Here is a 21,313-nt window from a genome sequence, read left to right on the forward strand (position 1 = left end):
GGCTGATCACTAGAACCCTTAGAGCTACCAAACTGCTATGATGATGACCGCAACGATCACCCTCTGTTCGGATTAATCCCAAAATTTCGTAGACGATAAGTGAGCCAGTCGAGGTGTGACAGGGCGCCCGACAGTCTTTCAAGCACGTGACGTATGCTTGCAACCGTGTAAACACAACTGTTGCCCTCTTGGAGGCTGGCATTATCCACAGCATACACATAAAGAATTTGTAGAAGATATAGCAACACTTGGTCACAGGTAGTGTTGAAACAGGTATGCATGCGACAGCTACGCAGTACACTATGTGATCAAAACAACTTTAGTTTTTTTTGTTAGTGTTGTATACTGATAGACATGTGCCCCAGACAGAAGTTCTACATAAATGAACACTGTATTTGCTTGAGTTGAAAATACTCGAAGTTGCTCAGGAACTCAGGAGGCGCAGGTTATCTAAGTAATTGCGATCAATATAGTTTCTTTAGTTACAGCTGCCATGACTCTTGATTTGGAGTCAGGTGTTTGTTGAATTGATATTATAGGTAGGACTGCTTGTTTGAGTTTGTGGTATCTGACAGATTTGAACATTTCTTTCCACATAAAAGACGTCCATACCAGACAGCTTACAAGCGTGGAAGGCTCAACAGTTAACTGTAAAGAGTGGCATGGAATAGCCTATATCAGTAATGTCAGAGTAATTATAATGGCAAATACTAGTTACAAGGAATATTTATACAGCACAGTACACTCGAGTGTTCGGGGACAGAATGAAATGCCACGTGATTCCTCCCGCACCCTCCCATCACCCCCCCTCCCCAACCAGCGTTAACGATATCGCTGTATCGCTGATTAAGCTTTACATGTCGCCCTTCACGCATTACCACTGCTTTCTTGAAACCTGGAATTGTGCCAGTGGAGTCTGTGGTTTCAGTGGGATGCTTCCGTCTAGAAGCATCCTGTTTAGAGTTACTGGGTTTTGTTCTGCAGTGTGACATCGTAACACAGTCCTGCAACATTCGGTCTCTTCAGGTTTTTTCGTTATTTCGCCTGTATTCATTACACCGTCACGAAAAAGTGAATGATAAGCTGCAAAGTGAAAAGTCGTAAATGGTAAGTTTTGCACAAAACTGATTTATAGAGCTATCGTTTTTTTGTTTTTGTTTTTATGGTGAGCTGAGTGGATCTAAGCTTCTTTTTGTACCAACAAAACATCTTTGGAATGGAATGAGAAACATTCGGTTTCAAAAACATTAAAAAAGTAAAAAGCCCAATGTACAAGGCGTCTCATACTGTTTCCTCCCAAACACATACTAAAATTCCTTACTTTGAAAGAGAAGAGTGGAAAAATGCTATTTATTCAAAAGAGGAAAGACTTTAGGTATCGTCCAGCAAGTCCATATCATCAGAAAGACTAGCCATGTTTATTAGTTTCGAAACGGAAAGACCTGTTTACGATGTCGTCGTTTCTACCTCAACAGCACAGGAATTTCCATCGTATCCTTAGCAATATCGTATCTCAAAAACGGAGTTGTGTGAGATGCAGAAAGAAATGGTTAAAGATTTTGTTACTGAAGACGCAGAAATATGTCCTTGATTTTTATACCGAATTAAATTTAGTTAATATTTTCTAATAAATAAAAGATAAACCAGGAAATTTCCTTTTATGTCTCCTACAATGTTATTAGTAAAACATTTGTTTTCTGATTTGTCGTATTATTTTTCGCAGTGATGAAGTGAATAGCATAATGATGTTGTATCAGGACACATTCTCAGTTTTTTTAATAATATGTTATTTATGAAAAAGAGATATTGTTTATTGATCCTCCTAACAAATGTTAGGTTCGGCTTTTAGAATATTTGACATTTCCACTCTTCAAATGATGAAGCATACATCACCTTTTGGCAGCACAGAACACTACACGACACCAGACGAAACAGTAGTTGTAAATGTAGAAGTCTGGTTTTGTGATTCAGCGTAAATTGTATCGGCAATTTTCGCAAATCAGATGAGGATATATGAAAAATGACAAAAACAGCGATTTTATAAAAATATCAATTTAGTTCACAATTCTATGTTTAAGGATACAATATGGTTTATTCATTCAGTAGCTATTGCATCGAATAGAAAAAATTCTTTACTATCACGCATTACTTTAATTTGTAACTACTACATCTAACCTGGTAACTTGTTTTGTAATATTTGGCAATACGTTTTACACATTTCGGTAGGATGAAGAAACTTTGGTAGAAATTTATCCCTTAGAACAGTAACTGTGAATACATGAAATGGTCGTCTTACTGTAAATCATTACATGGATAAACTGAAACAAGTAGAATACATCTCTTTGATGGCTCTAGATCTTCCACCATAATCGAATCCATTAACATGAGGTGGCAAATATGACGTAGCCAAGGAGGTGGAAACGTGGGTTCTACCATGGCAAGACTGCTTGGTAGCAGCAACAGGAAAACGCAATTAATTAGCATGAATACAAAATAAGAAAGTATAGAAAGTATTTATTACTTAACTTTGCTGTAGCCCATGATCAGTTGATTGACAATTATAGAAGACGCGACTAGACTAAGCGTCTGTAGAATGACGTAATTTACAATTAACAAATCATGCAGTGACGAATTGATCTCTCATAATCTTGAATGTCGAATCCGGTGAATTTGAAGACTAACTTGGAACGGAGCTACAAAGACTTGGTGGCGGCAATGACTGAGCTGCAGACTATGACTGACATCGGGGCTGGCTGAGCACTGAGCGCGACTACGAACTGTAGACTGACACGACTGCACTACACTCCATCTACACATGAAGTGGCCTAGAGGCGCCTTCCGGCTAGCATAAGTACTGCGACTGGCTGTGTACTTTTTGGCTAGCACAGCCGTTCTTCTGTTCCGTTTATCGAGAGAATCGCATCCAGCGGATCGATCTCTCAGGCAGCGGTGTGGTCATATGACTGACGACATCACACGCTTCAAAGTGATGTTCACAAAATTTCTGTTTTAATGGCAGAAGCTATTCTCAAGATTCTGTTTAGCTGCACAAACACATTTCAACAGCATACTTTCCATACCACCAGTTAAAAACACCTCTATAGTAGAGGTTCCCTGGAGACCGACTGATACATGACAAAGAACAAGGTGAAAAAACATCTCTTCCATTATCGAATTACTCGGACATCGCCTCCCGAAAGTAGACAGCTGCACGCAATTCCACAGAAATTTTGAATGACAAAAGTTGAATGGAACTATAAATGATTTGTTTGTCTTTCTGTTGTAGTGGATGGTAATAATGTTACGTCAAAGATTAGTATTGAACACTTCACTGATATATTAGTTTCATGGATATTCCTCTTCAAGCTGTTGTCTAAGACCCAGAACACTTTTTGTCCTTAGCTTATAGAAAAGTCATTCCAATCAAGAAAAAAGGGAGCAACTCGAATTTAACAAGTGCATATTTTCCGTATTTATAATCTCTACATCTACGTCTCTCTTGTGTTACTTCATTCTTTTCCTGTTGCAGTCACGAATGATACACGAAAGAACTATTTATGGTAAATTTTGAGTGCACTCTAATATCAGTGATTTAATTTTTAATGGCATTTTCGCGATGTATGCATAGCAGGAGGCCATGTATTGATTAACTCTTCTAAGAATGTAAGGTGTCGGAAGTTTTAACGGTATGCCACTGGAGTTGGCAAAAGCAGTGCCTTGACGTTTTGGCACTTACCAAATGAACCAGTAATATCCTGCAACAGAGTCATCTGTTGAGATTATAGACTCAATAAATATTAATCACTGTGAATAACTGTGAAGGATTTGTGAATTATTGTTAACTGTAAATTACTGTGAAAACACCAGATTCAGACTGAGTCAGGAAAAGTGCATCTCTCTCTCTGGTAACTCAGACACAGCATACGCCATGAATCCAGCTCCAAATTTTGATCGAGACTCTAATAGTAAATACATTACATAAGTTATTGCTTTCGTTGTTCTGCTCTCTCTCTCTCTATCTCTCTCACACACACACACACACACACACACACATACACACACACACACACACACACACACTCTATCTTAATGTCTTTACCTTCAATGAAGGTTGTCTAAATATTTACATCCTCTCTAGAAGTAGTATTGCTCTTTACTTGAATTCCCTGTCAGTGGGGAGAAGGTTAATGCTATTCCAGGAACAATATCAGTTACTCTATGTAACTTTATCATATATTTTAGTTTGATGCTCAGTTCATGAATACTGTTTTCTGTTCCTATGAAAGCCTTTAGTTACCATTGCCCTCTGCTAGTTGCAACTGTTTGCAAAGCAACAGTTTAAAAGATTTTTCTCATCTAGAATACAGTAAATAATTCATACTTAACATACACAGATTTTCGGTATCTATAATTTTCTAGCAATATATTTCCACAGAATTATCTGCTCCTGATTGCCAACACTGTGAGTCACACCCAGTGTGTGATTTACTAATGTCAGTAACATATAGAGCTCTTATCTTCACCGTTGATACAAGAATGTTGTCAAAAATCTCCATCATAAGCCAGTATCACATCAATGAATGAAGACTTCATAAACGCTATAAGACATTTATGTTTCTCATTTGGGTCTTAAAATTAAACACACACAGTAGTTGTATGTTATGCACTTGTTTCTGTAAATGGCAGTATAACTGGTTTCTCCGCAAAGTCCCTGACTCAAGTCTTGTCAAAGCACTGGTATACGATATCATGATTAAAGGCCTATAATTCTCTTCTAAGTTGTAGAAAAAATTATTATTTCTTCTTTTACGAAGTGTACTTAGTGCCATGAGTCCTGGATCAAACTTTTGATCCAGTATGACCTTTATTGTCACATATATTTGCTATTCGAAACATATTAAAACTTTATGTGGAATTGTGAAAATATTTGTCTCTTTTAACTACCCTTCCCCCCCCCCTCCCCTCCCAGAGAAGAGTTTCTTATCAGAATAAAATTGGTGATATTTTCTTAAGTGAGTGACTACCTGCCATCGCATTGTCTTTGAGGCAGAGATGTTGCAGAGTAGTCAGTTGTAACCACAGTATAAGATAGCAGTGGTGACACTCTGTTGTTTGTTACCAACAGGAATAGCTGCGCCCCAAGCGACTGGCAAGCGACTCTTCTGAATAAGACATCGAATGACTGTGAATGTCAACGTATATATTGATTTGTAACACAGGTTTTATAATCAGGCCTGTATTTAGTACCATAAAAATCGACTGTAGCTAAGAAGTGACACCATGTTTGTCACTCCATAGATTCCCAGGTCCCTTTGAGGTACGAAACGGTACATAACTGAACATTTTATTAACTGTTCTCTAAAAATGTACTGAGATATACTAAATAACGTAGGTTTCGTGTAACAGCAAAGAATTGCTAGTAAACACCAGAAGATCTGACCTTTTGCAGAAAGATGTAATATATCTTTCCAACAAAATGGAATTTTTTCACTACACTTTCCTGCAAATGAGTCATTGAGCAACGTAGGAAACCTACATGGAATGTAAAAACTACATTATTTAAGTTACCAAATAAGGCGCTACACCTGTAGACCTAGGATAAAAAAACACAGATGTGATAATAAATTGTGAAAAGCAACAAAACTGTTTATCATCACAGAAGGAAACAATTCCACAATATTTTTGCTACATTCAAGCCAAAATCTTCAGCTCATTAGCTTTTGAAGCAAAAGTAATTACATTTATAAAGTGATATGTGATATTTACTGGATTTAAGAAGAACGTGGAATAGAGGATCCAACAATATACCTTTTCTTCACACACAACCTGTTTACTTAACAATATATATATATATATATATATATATATATATATATATATATATATATATATGTGTGTGTGTGTGTGTGTGTGTGTGTTTTACAGATATTCAAAGTATTTAACCGTAAAATTTTCTTTAATAAAATGAACAAATTTGGAAAATTTTTTTGACCTTCATCCTTAAGTTGAATAAGCTTTTAATCTCTGCAAATGGAATCTGAAGTGCTGTATTGCAGAACAGCAAACAATATGACAATGATTACAAGACGGCAGGACCTGCCGCCAGCTATCGGGTGAAACAGCGGTGTTTAATACCGCGCTGGACACAGTCTGTCTTTTTAAAAGCCCATCTGCAACACATGAAAACTATATGAGCACCACCGAGGACAAGAGTGATTCAATTACTCAAAATAAATCACTTAACTTTTAATTTGAAAGCTGTATGTCGAAAGGTTCAGGGTTAAGATGTACACTTGTGCTTAAAGGTTAAACAGATTAGCAAACAATATGATAATGATAAGGCTTACTTCATAGCAACCAACTTCTTAATTTCAATCGGCAACCGTGGTTCGACTGAAACCCAACCCGTCCCTTCTGACAATTGACTAAAGCCCTGGTGACAGTGGGCTGTTAATATTTTCCAGGCCAAACCATCCGTCAGTTATTAAGACAGCTCTGAAGAAATGTCGTAAAACATGATTTGTGAACGTTTATTACAAGAAAAGTCACTCGACGGAACCACAAGACCCAGGTAATATAGGTCAATAATGACCCGGTCTTTCAAACATGGAAATGAATTCTTAGTACAACAGGTTGTTCGGATTATCACTAATGACTAAGAAATGCAATTACAGCCAAAGAACAGCTAAATCTAACCACATGGTCCCTCTTTTCTTTAATGGCAACCTGTGACTTAGTACAATTGTTTCCGCTGCATTTAGAAACCAAGAGCTGATTAATTAGAACATTTATGATTGCGTACAAACCAGAAAGGAAAGGCAATGTAGTAGCGGGACAAATTTTCAAACGACAACTAGTGTCTTAGTACAATACTACTGCCCATATTTACGACCAAAGTACCGGTCAAACCAGAAAATAACAAGGAGGGCCGGTAGGCAACGACACAAATCACCGCTAAGGTTACAGAATGTTACTCCCCGTTATCAGCAAGCAGTTCCTTGGATACACGGTGGGTCGCAGCGCTTACTGTGAGCGGTGCCGATGAAAGCGAGGTAGAAGAGGGCAGCCGGGCCACGAGCGGTCGTCCGACGCGAATGTTGCCAAGCAACCGACGGAATGTCGGCCTGCTGCTTACAGTTGACGCTGACCCCGGTGAAGTACTCCGGTACTTTCGCTCTGCGCAGGCCCTCCTTGCGCAGCTCGTGGTTACGGCCGCTCGGACCTCGAGACCACCTCTTGTCGCAGCGAACCCCGTATATATATCGGCAAGAAAATACCTTCTAAGGATATAACCCGCAGATGCCAGATAGGTATTGGCAATGGGGCCGCAAGAGGGTAGTCGATATTAGACGTGAGCCAGTTGCGCCACAAACAACAGTCTACTAACTCAATGGCGGAAGGGCTCACAAACATCTTTGTGTAACACAAAGACGGGTGAAGTGTAAGAATGGGTAAATAATTAGACTCCATAAAATTGTTTTGACTGTTAAAAACTCTACTCATGTTAATAACAGCAGACATCAGAAATATATGTTTCTCATACAAGAAATATGTGTTTGTATTTTCTTGCTTTCTGAGGAGTAAGCTGCAAATATAGAAAGATTCCGAAGTATTTCTTCACGAAGAATTTGTAGTTTGTCACTGAATCAGTGTGACTGGGCTGTTTCAATATATATTTCACGATAACTGATGTCTCTCGGTAATTTAGTAATGAATGGAACACTGGAAAAAATGAAATGGGCGTATGGCATCGTTGGCCGGGAGTCCCATCCGGGGAAGTTCGGCCGCCAAGTGCAAGTCTTATTTCAGTCGACGCCACACTGGGTGACCTGCGCGCCGGTGATGACAATGAAATGATGATGAGGACAACACAACACCCAGTCCAAGAGCGGAGAATATTTCCAGCTCGGCCGGGAAACCAACCCGGGACCGCTGCACAGGAGGTAAGCACGTTACCACCCAACTAAGCAGGCGGATAATGAAACGCTAAGGGGGAAAACTAAAGTATAACAACTGTTTTGTTAATTGAATAGAACATAATTAAAGACAAACATTATTCTCATTATGCATGAGTGTGTCTGCTTTCTCACAGCTTGGAGCGATAGTGTCGCTCTAGTTGTCAAATAGTAACAACTTTTGCACCAAAGAGTGTGGTTATGTATTACACTGTGATTGCCTATATAGCAGAAATATCTCCAGTGAACATTCTCAAGCTCCTAATTGATTTCCTGTTCTGAACATACACTTCTACCGTGGTCACGTTATCTCAGGACGAAGCATCTATAAATTTTGAATGTTATAATATCGTCAGTAAGTACATATCCCTTTGTAAGTGCTGTGAATTTTCTAGACACCAAAACAATCTGTATTTGATACATGGAATGAACTGGACTTCTAGCTTTAATGAGCAAAATAAATGAGCAACACATCATGACTCTGTCACGTAAGCATTCATTTACAATGTCCGTCATGTCATGCCACATTATGTCACTTAGCTGAGAAACGAACGGAACATGAGTTTATGACCCACTATAAAAAAGTCAGACGTTCTATTGGAATTAAGGGATTAACAATGACATTGGTTATTAATGTCCACAGCAATATTCGTAATGTACGTTCTTGATCACTTTTGTTTGGTAAAACAAACTCATTAATGACTGTAAGCACTTATACAATATGACGGCCAACTTAATAAAGCATTATGAGTTACTACTGGGAACTTCATTAAAAACATTTTATAAACGTTTCTTTCAAAGCTCATTAATAATGATGACCTCTTAAACACTTCAGAGGATATAAAAGCCACCTAAACTGACATACACAATGAAAATTTTGTCACACAATTTATTACTGTCTAAACTAAAGTGACCAGACGTCACGATATGGCGGTTCAGTTCCGACACTTGGGGTTCATTCCCCTTGTCCAATTTTGGTTCTGCCAGGACGTCTAAATTTTCTAATTTTCAGAAATCAAATCAAATTCACATTCATGAGGACTTTCAACATTTAACATTTTATATTGGTAGGAATATCTATACTCTGTGTAAGTAGGCTGTTTAGGTTTTTTTATTGGTAACGCCACCTCTGTATGAAAATCACTGGCTGTGCTGTGTGCAGTCTGTGGCTGCTTTGCATTGTTGTAATACTCGCCATTGTAGTGTTAGGCAGCTGGCTGTGAACAGCGCGTAGCGTTGGGCAGTTGGAGGTGAGCCGCCAGCAGTGGTGGATGTGGGGAGAGAGATGGCGGAGTTTTGAAATTTGTCATGAACTGCTCTATATATATATATGATGATATCAAGGTAAATACATTGTTTGTTCTCTATTAATATCTTTCATTTGCTAACTATCCCTATCAGTAGTTAGTGCCTTCCATAGTTTGAATCTTTTATTTAGCTGGCAGTAGTGGCGCTAGCTGTATTGCAGTAGTGGGAGTAACCAAGATTTTTGTGAGGTAAGTGATTTGTGAAAAGCACAGGTTAATGTTAGTCAGGGCCATTCTCTTGTAGAGATTATTGAAAGTCAGACTGCGTTGCGCTAAAAATATTGTGCGTCAGTTTAAGCACAGTCGTGTAAAATTGTTCAAAAGGGGACGTTTCATATGTCGACCCTTAGCCGAGGATACCTCACTGGAATCTTCTGATTTTTTTCTTGTAGTTTGTGTAATTAGTGTAGCTTTTGTTTATTGCTAGCGCGTATTTGTAGAGAAAATCTCCTTTGTAGTTGCAGTCTTTCATTGTTGTACAGTAAAACAGTTGTGGCATGCATATAGATTTGCACCAAGTATTTCGCAGCTGCAATTAACTAGATATTATTTTCAGTGCTATGTTAATGTGTTCTCTTGTTTTTGCTCCTCAAATTGCGCTTTTCTGTGTTATCGTGTGAAATACTGTGACAATAATGGCGTGTGAAAAACGTAATACTAGGCTCCAAAGTAAACTGAGAAATGACAGTGAAAACGAAAGCAGTGTGTTAGCGCCACCGAGTAATGAATTAACTAATGTTCAAAGTAGTAATTTGGTAATTGTGCATAGGGAAATGGAGCGGGCGGCAAACAATGGCGTGGACAGTGAAACAATTAGTGAAGAGGGAAGCATTATCGATCGATCGGTCGGCAACAGCTCGCCTCAGGAATCGGTAATCACAGGACACAATTTTGCAAATATTGTAGACTCAGGTTTATGGTTCTCACCGTTTTCTCAAATGAGTCAAGACACATTTTCTGCTCGTCAAAATGTAAATGTTGCCGGTGCAACTGCAGTGCCGAAAAGCATAGAGGAACCGATTCCAGACACTAACACATTATTTTTGCAATTAATGCAGCAAATGAAACAAAATCAGAGACAAACACAGCAACAGTTAGACACAATGGAACAAAATCTTCAAAAGTTAGACACAATGGAACAAAATCTTCAAAAGTTAGACGCAATGGAACAAAATCTTCAAAAGTTAGACTCATTGGAGCAAACTCTTGAACAAACACGTGAGGATTTAACTACTGAGTTACATCACATTGAATCGAAATGTCAAAAAGTCTGTAATGACGTAAAAACACAAATTTGTGAGCATTTCCAACCTATTTTTTCGCGCCATGAAAATGCACTACAGAATCACGAAGCAGCCATAAAAGAACTGCAAACTACGGTTCATGAAAATCATGAGCCCTTGCAAGCTACATTTGACTCAGTTGCATCTACCGATTCGGTTACGCAACTTGCAAAAACTCAGGAAAACTTGAAGGACACAGTAGATTCGATTTCAACACAAATGGACACTCTGAAACTTGGTTCAGAAAAACACACTGAGGAAATGTGTTCACTATCGGAGAAAGTAGTCGAACTTTCGGATCAGGTCACTAACTTATCTACAAAGGTAGATGATAATCTGAATGACACAAAACCGGTAGTCTTTAATGACACAGAAGAGTGCGAACAAATTAGGAAATTCAATCAAAATCAAATCGATATACAGTACAAAAGAGAAATCCGGGAAGTACAAGATCAGTTGGCACAAGTAATACAAAAATTACAAATTTCAGAGGACACTCGCGCTCCAACACGGGAAGAGGGACTTAGAAATACGGAAAAGACGCAAAATAATAACATAGGGCATTTCGGAAGTTATGAAAGAAACTGGCAATGTGCACCGAATTTTGAGATGGAACGGCCGACATGACCTAACAATGACCGATATGCGACTCGCCGACATGATTATTTTGACTATAAGCTGTTCATTACTACACGTAAATTCAAAACATTTAAGAATTCTGGCAACGACATTCATCCACAAGCGTGGCTCCATCAATTCTCTCATTGTTTTCCTCCCAACTGGTCATTACAGCACAGATTAGAATTTATGTGTGGCTATTTAGAGAATGAACCAGCTGTAAGAATGCGATCGGTCATTCACGATTGTCACAGTGAAGGAGAATTTTACCATGCCTTCCTCACAGCATATTGGTATCAAGCCACACAAGACCGAGTAAAACATGGCATCATAATGATGAAACATTTCGAACAATCTGAATTTTCCAGTCTTGTGAAATATTTTGAAGACATGTTGCATAAGAATCAGTATCTTTCAAACCCATACAGCCCCTCAGAACTCATCCACATTTGCTTAATCAAATTACCTGAACATTTACGACATATTATTTTAGCAGGACGTTGCAAAGAAGACATTGAGGCTTTTCAGGGACTGTTACAAGAACTGGAAATTGACACTGACAATCGGGGAACGCGGAAAGAGGAGCACAACAATTACAGGTCACATCTGTCACAATTCCGCGATGAAAGAAATAATAACTGGACACGACAAGGCTATTCTCACAACACATATCATGACCATAACAGACACCACCCGTATGACAACCGTTGGCAGAGTAGTAATAATTACAGGGAAAGATCACCTCTCCGCGGTAGTGACTATCACAGAGACAATCAGAGAAACAGACAATATGGTAACCAGAATTATTATTATCAAGGGAGACAGAATAACTTCAGACGCAACAGTTCGGCGCACAGTTACGATTCAGGGAGAAATTCTCCACCACGTGACGGACAAGGAAGAAACTACGGAACCTACCGACATGACGACAGACGATATATTCGTAATGACAGACCTGAATTGCATCAGAACTGGCGGGATTTAAACAGGGCAGGGCCCTCTCGTCACGGTGAATTTGTAGAAGTTAGGTCTCCAAATCCCAATAACGACGTGCGCCAACAAAGAGACAATAGGCAATGACTCATACCGCAGGCAGCCACAAAACGCACGTATGAAACTAACGACGCAGCTGCCGTAGCTAGTAATTACGTAAAAATGGAAAGACATCAAAAGTAAATGGCATGAAAAGACACACACACAGATTCGGCATTATTACTTGGTTAGAAACCACATACTCTTCAAACGCTGCACTGTTGATGACAAGCTATGGGTACTTTGCATTCCAGACGATTTTGTTAATAAGCTCATTTGGTACATTCATTTCATCCACGCACATTTTGGCCCACAAAAATGTTATCATATTCTTCGAACGACTTGTTATTTTAACAATATGGAAAAGAGAATTCGAAAAGTCTTGTCTATTTGTAAACTTTGTCAAAAGGCGAAACCATCTACTATCTCCCATCGTGCTCCGCTGTTTCCTATCATTCCTTCTAAATTAAAAGAATTTGCTGCTGTTGATCTCTTGGGACCGCTTGTCAGAACATCTAATGGATTTTCGTACGTTCTAGTCGCTGTTGAACTTACTTCAAAATTTGTTTCTTTCACACCGTTACGTAAAGCCACTGGACGGTCTGTATCCAACGCCTTTGTTAAAAATTTATTACGTGAAGTTGGACACGTTAGTAAAGTCATTTCAGATAACGGACCGCAATTCAGATCTGCGGTTTGGTCACGCATGCTTCGCAACCATAAAATCAAACCTGTTTTTATTTCATTGTACTCACCACATTGTAACCCCTCCGAACGGATTATGAAAGAAATCAATAAGCTTTGCAGACTTTATTGTCACAGAAAGCATCAGCATTGGGACAGATATTTACACCTATTTCAAAACGTGCTGAATGAAATGCCTCATGATTCCACTGCTTTACCACCTACTCTTGTACTGAAGAATGAAGAACCACCGAACAGAATCAGAGAGCTTGTACCTTTCCCGAATACACGTAAACTTCGACACAAAGACATAGTTGATTTGGCTCTTAAAAATATAAAATCTGCAGCAGACAAAAGGAGAAAACTACACGGTAAAGCAAATGCAAAGAAATTGTATATTGGTCAGAAAGTTCTCATTAAAGCTCATTCATTGTCACATAAGAGGAAACACTTGAGTCACAAATTCTTTCTAGTTTACAATGGACCTTACAGAATCCGATGTATACCACATGATAATTGCGTTGAAGTTGAAACTCTGCATACCAGGAAGAGTAAAGGTTTACACCACATTTCACATTGTTGTTGTTGTTGTTGTTGTTGTGGTCTTCAGTCCTGAGACTGGTTTGATGCAGCTCTCCATGCTACTCTATCCTGTGCAAGCTTCTTCATCTCCCAGTACCTACTGCAACCTACATCCTTCTGAATCTGCTTAGTGTATGCATCTCTTGGTCTCCCCCTACGATTTTTACCCTCCACGCTGCCCTCCAATACTAAATTGGTGATCCCTTGATGCCTCAGAACATGTCCTACCAACCGATCCCTTCTTCTGGTCAAGTTGTGCCACAAACTCCTCCTCTCCCCAATCCTGTTCAGTACCTCCTCATTAGTTATGTGATCTACCCATCTAATCTTCAGCATCCTTCTGTAGCACCACATTTCGAAAGCTTCTATTCTCTTCTTGTCCAAACTAGTTATCGTCCATGTTTCACTTCCATACATGGCTACACTCCATACAAATACTTTCAGAAACGACTTCCTGACACTTAAATCTATACTCGATGTTAACAAATTTCTCTTCTTCAGAAACGCTTTCCTTGCCATTGCCAGTCTACATTTTATATCCTCTCTACTTCGACCATCATCAGTTATTTTGCTCCCCAAATAGCAAAACTCCTTTACTACTTTAAGTGTCTCATTTCCTAATCTAATACCCTCAACATCACCCGAATTAATTCGACTACATTCCATTATCCTTGTTTTGCTTTTGTTGATGTTCATCTTATATCCTCCCTTCAACACACTGTCCATTCCATTCAACTGCTCTTCCAAGTCCTTTGCTGTCTCTGACAGAATTACAATGTCATCGGCGAACCTCAAAGTTTTTATTTCTTCTCCATGGATTTTAATACCTACTCCGAATTTTTCTTTTGTTTCCTTTACTGCTTGCTCAATATACAGATTGAATAACATCGGGGAGAGGCTACAACCCTGTCTTACTCCCTTCCCAACCACTGCTTCCCTTTCATATCCCTCGACTCTTATAACTGCCATCTGGTTTCTGTACAAATTGTAAATAGCCTTTCGCTCCCTGTATTTTACCCCTGCCACCTTTAGAATTTGAAAGAGAGTATTCCAGTCAACATTGTCAAAAGCTTTCTCTAAGTCTACAAATGCTAGAAACGTAGGTTTGCCTTTCCTTAATCTTTCTTCTAAGATAAGTCGTAAGGTCAGTATTGCCTCACGTGTTCCAGTATTTCTACGGAATCCAAACTGATCTTCCCCGAGGTCGGCTTCTACTAGTTTTTCCATTCGTCTGTAAAGAATTCGTGTTAGTATTTTGCAGCTGTGGCTTATTAAACTGATTGTTCGGTAATTCTCACATCTGTCAACACCTGCTTTCTTTGGGATTGGAATTATTATATTCTTCTTGAAGTCTGAGGGTATTTCGCCTGTTTCATACATCTTGCTCACCAGATGGTAGAGTTTTGTCAGGACTGGCTCTCCCAAGGCCGTCAGTAGTTCCAATGGAATGTTGTCTACTCCGGGGGCCTTGTTTCGACTCAGGTCTTTCAGTGCTCTGTCAAACTCTTCACGCAGTATCGTATCTCCCATTTCATCTTCATCTACATCCTCTTCCATTTCCATAATATTGTCCTCAAGTACATCGCCCTTGTATAGACCCTCTATATACTCCTTCCACCTTTCTGCTTTCCCTTCTTTGCTTAGAACTGGGTTTCCATCTGAGCTCTTGATGTTCATACAAGTGGTTCTCTTATCTCCAAAGGTCTCTTTAATTTTCCTGTAGGCAGTATCTATCTTACCCCTAGTGAGATAAGCCTCTACATCCTTACATTTGTCCTCTAGCCATCCCTGATTAGCCATTTTGCACTTCCTGTCGATCTCATTTTTGAGGCGTTTGTATTCCTTTTTGCCTGCTTCATTTACTGCATTTTTATATTTTCTCCTTTCATCAATTAAATTCAATATTTCTTCTGTTACCCAAGGATTTCTATTAGCCCTCGTCTTTTTACCTACTTGATCCTCTGCTGCCTTCACTACTTCATCCCTCAAAGCTACCCATTCTTCTTCTACTGTATTTCTTTCCCCCATTCCTGTCAATTGTTCCCTTATGCTCTCCCTGAAAATCTGTACAACCTCTGGTTCTTTCAGTTTATCCAGGTCCCATCTCCTTAAATTCCCACCTTTTTGCAGTTTCTTCAGTTTTAATCTACAGGTCATAACCAATAGATTGTGGTCAGAGTCCACATCTGGCCCTGGAAATGTCTTACAATTTAAAACCTGGTTCCTAAATCTCTGTCTTACCATTATATAATCTATCTGATACCTATTAGTATCTCCAGGGTTCTCCCATGTATACAACCTTCTATCATGATTCTTAAACCAAGTGTTAGCTATGATTAAATTGTGCTCTGTGCAAAATTCTACCAGGCGGCTTCCTCTTTCATTTCTTAGCCCCAATCCATATTCACCTACTACGTTTCCTTCTCTCCCTTTTCCTACACTCGAATTCCAGTCACCCATGACTATTAAATTTTCGTCTCCCTTCACAATCTGAATAATTTCTTTTATTTCATCATACATTTCTTCAATTTCTTCGTCATCTGCAGAGCTAGTTGGCATATAAACTTGTACTACTGTAGTAGCTGTGGGCTTCGTATCTATCTTGGCCACAATAATGCGTTCACTAAGCTGTTTGTAGTAGCTTACCCGCGTTCCTATTTTCCTATTCATTATTAAACCTACTCCTGCATTACCCCTATTTGACTTTGTGTTTATAACCCTGTAGTCACCTGACCAGAAGTCTTGTTCCTCCTGCCACCGAACTTCACTAATTCCCACTATATCTAACTTTAACCTGTCCATTTCCCTTTTTAAATTTTCTAACCTACCTGCCCGATTAAGGGACCTGACATTCCACGCTCCGATCCGTAGAACGCCAGTTTTCTTTCTCCTGATAACGACATTCTCTTGAGTAGTCCCCGCCCGGAGATCCGAATGGGGGACTATTTTACCTCCGGAATATTTTACCCAAGAGGACGCCATCATCATTTAATCATACAGTAAAGCTGCATGCCCTCGGGAAAAATTACGGCCGTAGTTTCCCCTTGCTTTCAGCCGTTCGCAGTACCAGCACAGCAAGGCCGTTTTGGTTATTGTTACAAGGCCAGATCAGTCATCCAGACTGTTGCCCTTGCAACTACTGAAAAGGCTGCTGCCCCTCTTCAGGAACCACACGTTTGTCTGGCCTCTCAACAGATACCCCTCCGTTGTGGTTGTACCTACGGTACGGCTATCTGTATCGATGAGGCACCCAAGCCTCCCCACCAACGGCAAGGTCCATGGTTCATTTCACATGTAAAACCGTTTATTGAGAGATGATCTGCTTTTTAACTTAGTCTTTGCCATAAAATTTTTCACTTTACATTACTAGTATGCTTGTCAGATTTAGAATCTGTTAACATGCAACAATGTTTGAAGTTAAATATCCAGTCAAGAACCAAGAGAACTTATTGAAACAGAAATTACGAATGCATTGTTATAGTGAACAGACGTCACAGTGTTATTGTGTGTGTACATTCTTGCTTGTTAGTTCCACTATCACGTAACGACTATAAGGATCACATACTTAGAACATATACCGGCAACGCTAATAAGATTTTCATGCAACATTTTGGTTTACTTAAAAAAAAACCATTCTGGATTTAAAGTACTTTCTGTGAGATACCAGAGGACACAGTGGTTAGTTTATGTGACAGCTACACGATGTTATTACGACGCTACTAATGAGTGACAATTTACAATGTTGCTTTTGCAGTGTATCTGTTTTATATCTGCACAATTTTTCTGAATTCTTCTGGAAAGTAAAACATGGTTCAAATGGCTCTGAGCACTATGGGACTCAACTGCTGAGGTCATTAGTCCCCTAGAACTTAGAACTAGTTAAACCTAACTAACCTAAGGACATCACAAACATCCATGCCCGAGGCAGGATTCGAACCTGCGACCGTAGCGGTCTTGCGGTTCCAGACTGTAGCGCCAAAGTAAAACATGTTTTAGTATTTAACTTTTGTGGTATAGCTACAATGAGACAGCCTTTTCCATGGCACAACAATACGTCACAGCACAGTACTTTCTTCATCACAACAATAAGCGTAATAACTAAGATATCTATACGCAAAGCATTTCACTTTTGTTTATCATGAGGTAAGTACATTGACTTCTGCAGAACATAGCTTTCGGAGGACGATAAGTACGAGACTTCCACAGAATTATCTTACAACATGACGCACAGTTTAGCGCTACAGTACACGTATTTGAGTGATTAATTTCGCACTTAAAACATTTTTTTTAAGATATTGGAAGTGCAATGATACAAGGGTTTTCCGTGATACATTTCATTCCATTGCTGTAATCTGTAACACCTGAGGGTATAATTACATTAATCCTCAGGGGGGTACACGCTTACTTTGTGTACCATGTGTTTGGCAAGCACAAGGAGCCCTAGCTAATATGGTATTTGCTTATACAACTTTACACATCGGTACCATATTTCTCTAACACATAATTACACAGCTATCCGATCATTTAACTGAGAGATAAACATTTTTTTTACTACATCAGTGACACATGTTTACGCAATTTCACAGTTGGGTAATTTCACACTTATGAAATTGTATTTTGTCTGTACTTTGTGAACTGTTCATATTTTTTCGGAACCATTGTGATACTATGAGAGCTTTGAATGATGTATTTGGTAAGGGAGCATGATTTTAAAGTACATTTGAGGTAGATGACACTTTGACATGAGCAGAGAATTTCTTTAGGTTTTGAAATTATTGGAGGAAGCTACGACGTTTTTGAGATTTGACTGAGGTTTTATGATGTTATTATTACGGCGACGATGTGTATTATGTTGTTGAGGTATGTTTATTATCAATGAGATGATGCTATATGAGGAATCTGATTATGCTACGTATGTTACGATGAAATATTGAAGTGTCGACGAATATGTATATGTATAATAAGGTAAGGAGTAATGAATAGTGTTTAGGGACTGTGGTTTGTGAAAAAGGATGTTGGAAACCGAGAAATAGTACTTTAAGGTTATGAAATGTGTGTAAATGGGTGAATGTATCACAATGCCGACGAAAATTTTTTGGACGCTGCTATATTTATAGGATTTTGTTTCTACAGATTTGTAACCCAAATTCTTGAGCTGTGAAATATATTTATATGAGACTGTCACTGTAGCGGAAACTGGTGTCATAAATATTTCGGTAATAAAGTTCAGTGACCACCTGCACGTAATGCGTCGTGGGCACCCAGCTGAGCGGCCAGGTGTGTCAGACGCCTAGAGAAAAAGCCATTATTGCGAGCCCTTTTCAGCGGCAGAGGTAGAAAAAAAAGGGAGGCCATTAACCTCGCTTCTGACATTCCTTTGTAGAAAGCATCGCAAAAACGACACGGTCGAACTTGAAAACATATGAAATGTCACATGACTATTGAATGATATTTCTATGCTTCGCTTTTCATACTTGCTTATTTCATTTGATATCTAGTTTCGAGCTGTGTTGCAGCATTGCTTTTATAAAATAAAATGCATTTGCTAATGTGAACACTTTCCGTCAACAGATCTATTAAATAATAATTTTGTAATCCACATTCTTAAAAAAAAGGAGCACTTGGAAAGGAAAGAAAAATAAGAAGGGACTAGTAACAGTAACTGCACACATAATTTTCTTTTCAAGTATATGGTAATATTTTTTTTACAATAAGTTGTTGTGGTGCACCACTTTAATTACATAGTCATTAAGATGTGAATAGACATTTCCCTTATATGCATTGTTCTCTTTAGTGTACTATTTTTTCTGCTTGAGCTTTGTGATGTTTAGGTATAAATTATTTCATTTTCTGCTGCTGGTTGCCAGGCATAGTGCTACTGAATTTTAATTTGTGTTACTCTGCTAAGCCAGATTTATTTTTCTTGTTTGCTGCTCATTGCCTTATATTAGTTGTACTATTGCTGCTTGCTTTGCGAATTTGAATATTTTGATCATTGCTGTTTGTGTTAATTGTTTTGTGCTGCTGCATTGCCTCGTCCCTTAGTTTAGCATCTGAGCTCAGTAGATTTAAGTTAGCTTAAGAGGGGTAGACTATATAAGAACCTAACTATGGAGAATAGGGAAAGAATGCATTGAAAGTTACATGAAAACGATTTAGGCCAAAATGAGTATTGTACAATGAGCCATAATTATTTTGAAAGAAATATGGTTAGAATACAGAAAAGAGGTATAAATAGGACTTTTTGGGAATAATGATGAATGAAGGGAGATCTCCGAGAAGTAAAGAAAGTTTTGTCTGCAAAATACTGCAGGAAAACAAACCCTGTCCTTTCCTTTTGTATTATTATGCTACGTGTTTGTGTACCCTTGTGTATTTGTGTACTTCCTGTCTTTAGTTGTTTATCTGATAAGACCTATGTTGTAGAATTTTTCTAATACTATGTTATTTACTTTGTAAAGATGTTTAGACATTATTTATTCTGGTCTGTTGCTCACATGTGAAGGTGATGTTTCAAAAGTTCTTCTGATCTTTATGTGTTTACTTATGTCATAATTCCTGTAACACTGATGTATATGTTTATTTCTATTCTTTTGTAAAGCCCCTATTACTACAAATGTTATCTGTATTGTTATGTTCTTTAATAATGTATTTTGTACCTTTGTAATTGTATTCTTATGTTATAATATTGTAATTGACACCAGTTCTTCAAATTAAGTATCATTTCACTGCACACGTTTCTGTTGGTCATAGTATATGGACAATATGTGAGAAGTAGGGACTGTTAGTGTTTGCACGTGTGTTAATAATTCAGCAAGGGACTGGATAACAGCATTGCTGGTTCTAAGGACAGTTCCAAAAACTTTGTGAGTGCACAAGTGGTGGTTATGGACTTGCTATATTATCCGCAAGACTCTTCAATGGTGATTGTACACCTGCACAGTCACAACGGATGGCTGCTGGCCATCTCTACAAGGACTACAGTGGGTCTGCATCTTTGATGATCCATCAATACCATTATTTGTACAAGGACTGCAGTGGGTCTGCACCTCTGGTGGCCCACCAATACCGTAATCTCTACCAGGACTATAGTGGGTCTGCTCTGTGATGACCTACCAAACGATATTCTTCAAAACTTCGATTGACTCCGCAGTAGGTTTGCTCTGTTGTGGCCCATTACCTGTCAGCATGTCAAGAGTCAGCACTGTCTTTCCGTTGGAAGGACAACACTACTTCTTCAAGACTGCATAGAAATCCACTACTTATGTGTGCAATTTCTTTTACTAATGAGACTTTGTGAAAAACAAAGAAACTGATATTTTACTGTGATGAACGATTAGGACTTTCTTTATGGACTGTGAGAAAGTTTAGCTTTTGACCAACATTGTATCAATAAGTGTGTGTATTTGATTTCTTTGTTATTGTAATTAAGATTATGAAAAATTTTAACAAATATGTATTGGCCACTGCCCAAACCAATTTGTAAAATTTTTTGTGGGGAGCATGGGGGCTATGTAAGTAGGCTGTTTAGGTTTTTTTATTGGTAACGCCACCTCTGTATGAAAATCACTGGCTGTGCTGTGTGCAGTCTGTGGCTGCTTTGCATTGTTGTAATACTCGCCATTGTAGTGTTAGGCAGCTGGCTGTGAACAGCGCGTAGCGTTGGGCAGTTGGAGGTGAGCCGCCAGCAGTGGTGGATGTGGGGAGAGAGATGGCGGAGTTTTGAAATTTGTCATGAACTGCTCTATATATATATATGATGATATCAAGGTAAATACATTGTTTGTTCTCTATTAATATCTTTCATTTGCTAACTATCCCTATCAGTAGTTAGTGCCTTCCATAGTTTGAA

The sequence above is a fragment of the Schistocerca nitens genome, chromosome 5 (genome assembly GCF_023898315.1).
Source record: "Schistocerca nitens isolate TAMUIC-IGC-003100 chromosome 5, iqSchNite1.1, whole genome shotgun sequence".
NCBI lineage: Eukaryota > Metazoa > Arthropoda > Insecta > Orthoptera > Acrididae > Schistocerca > Schistocerca nitens.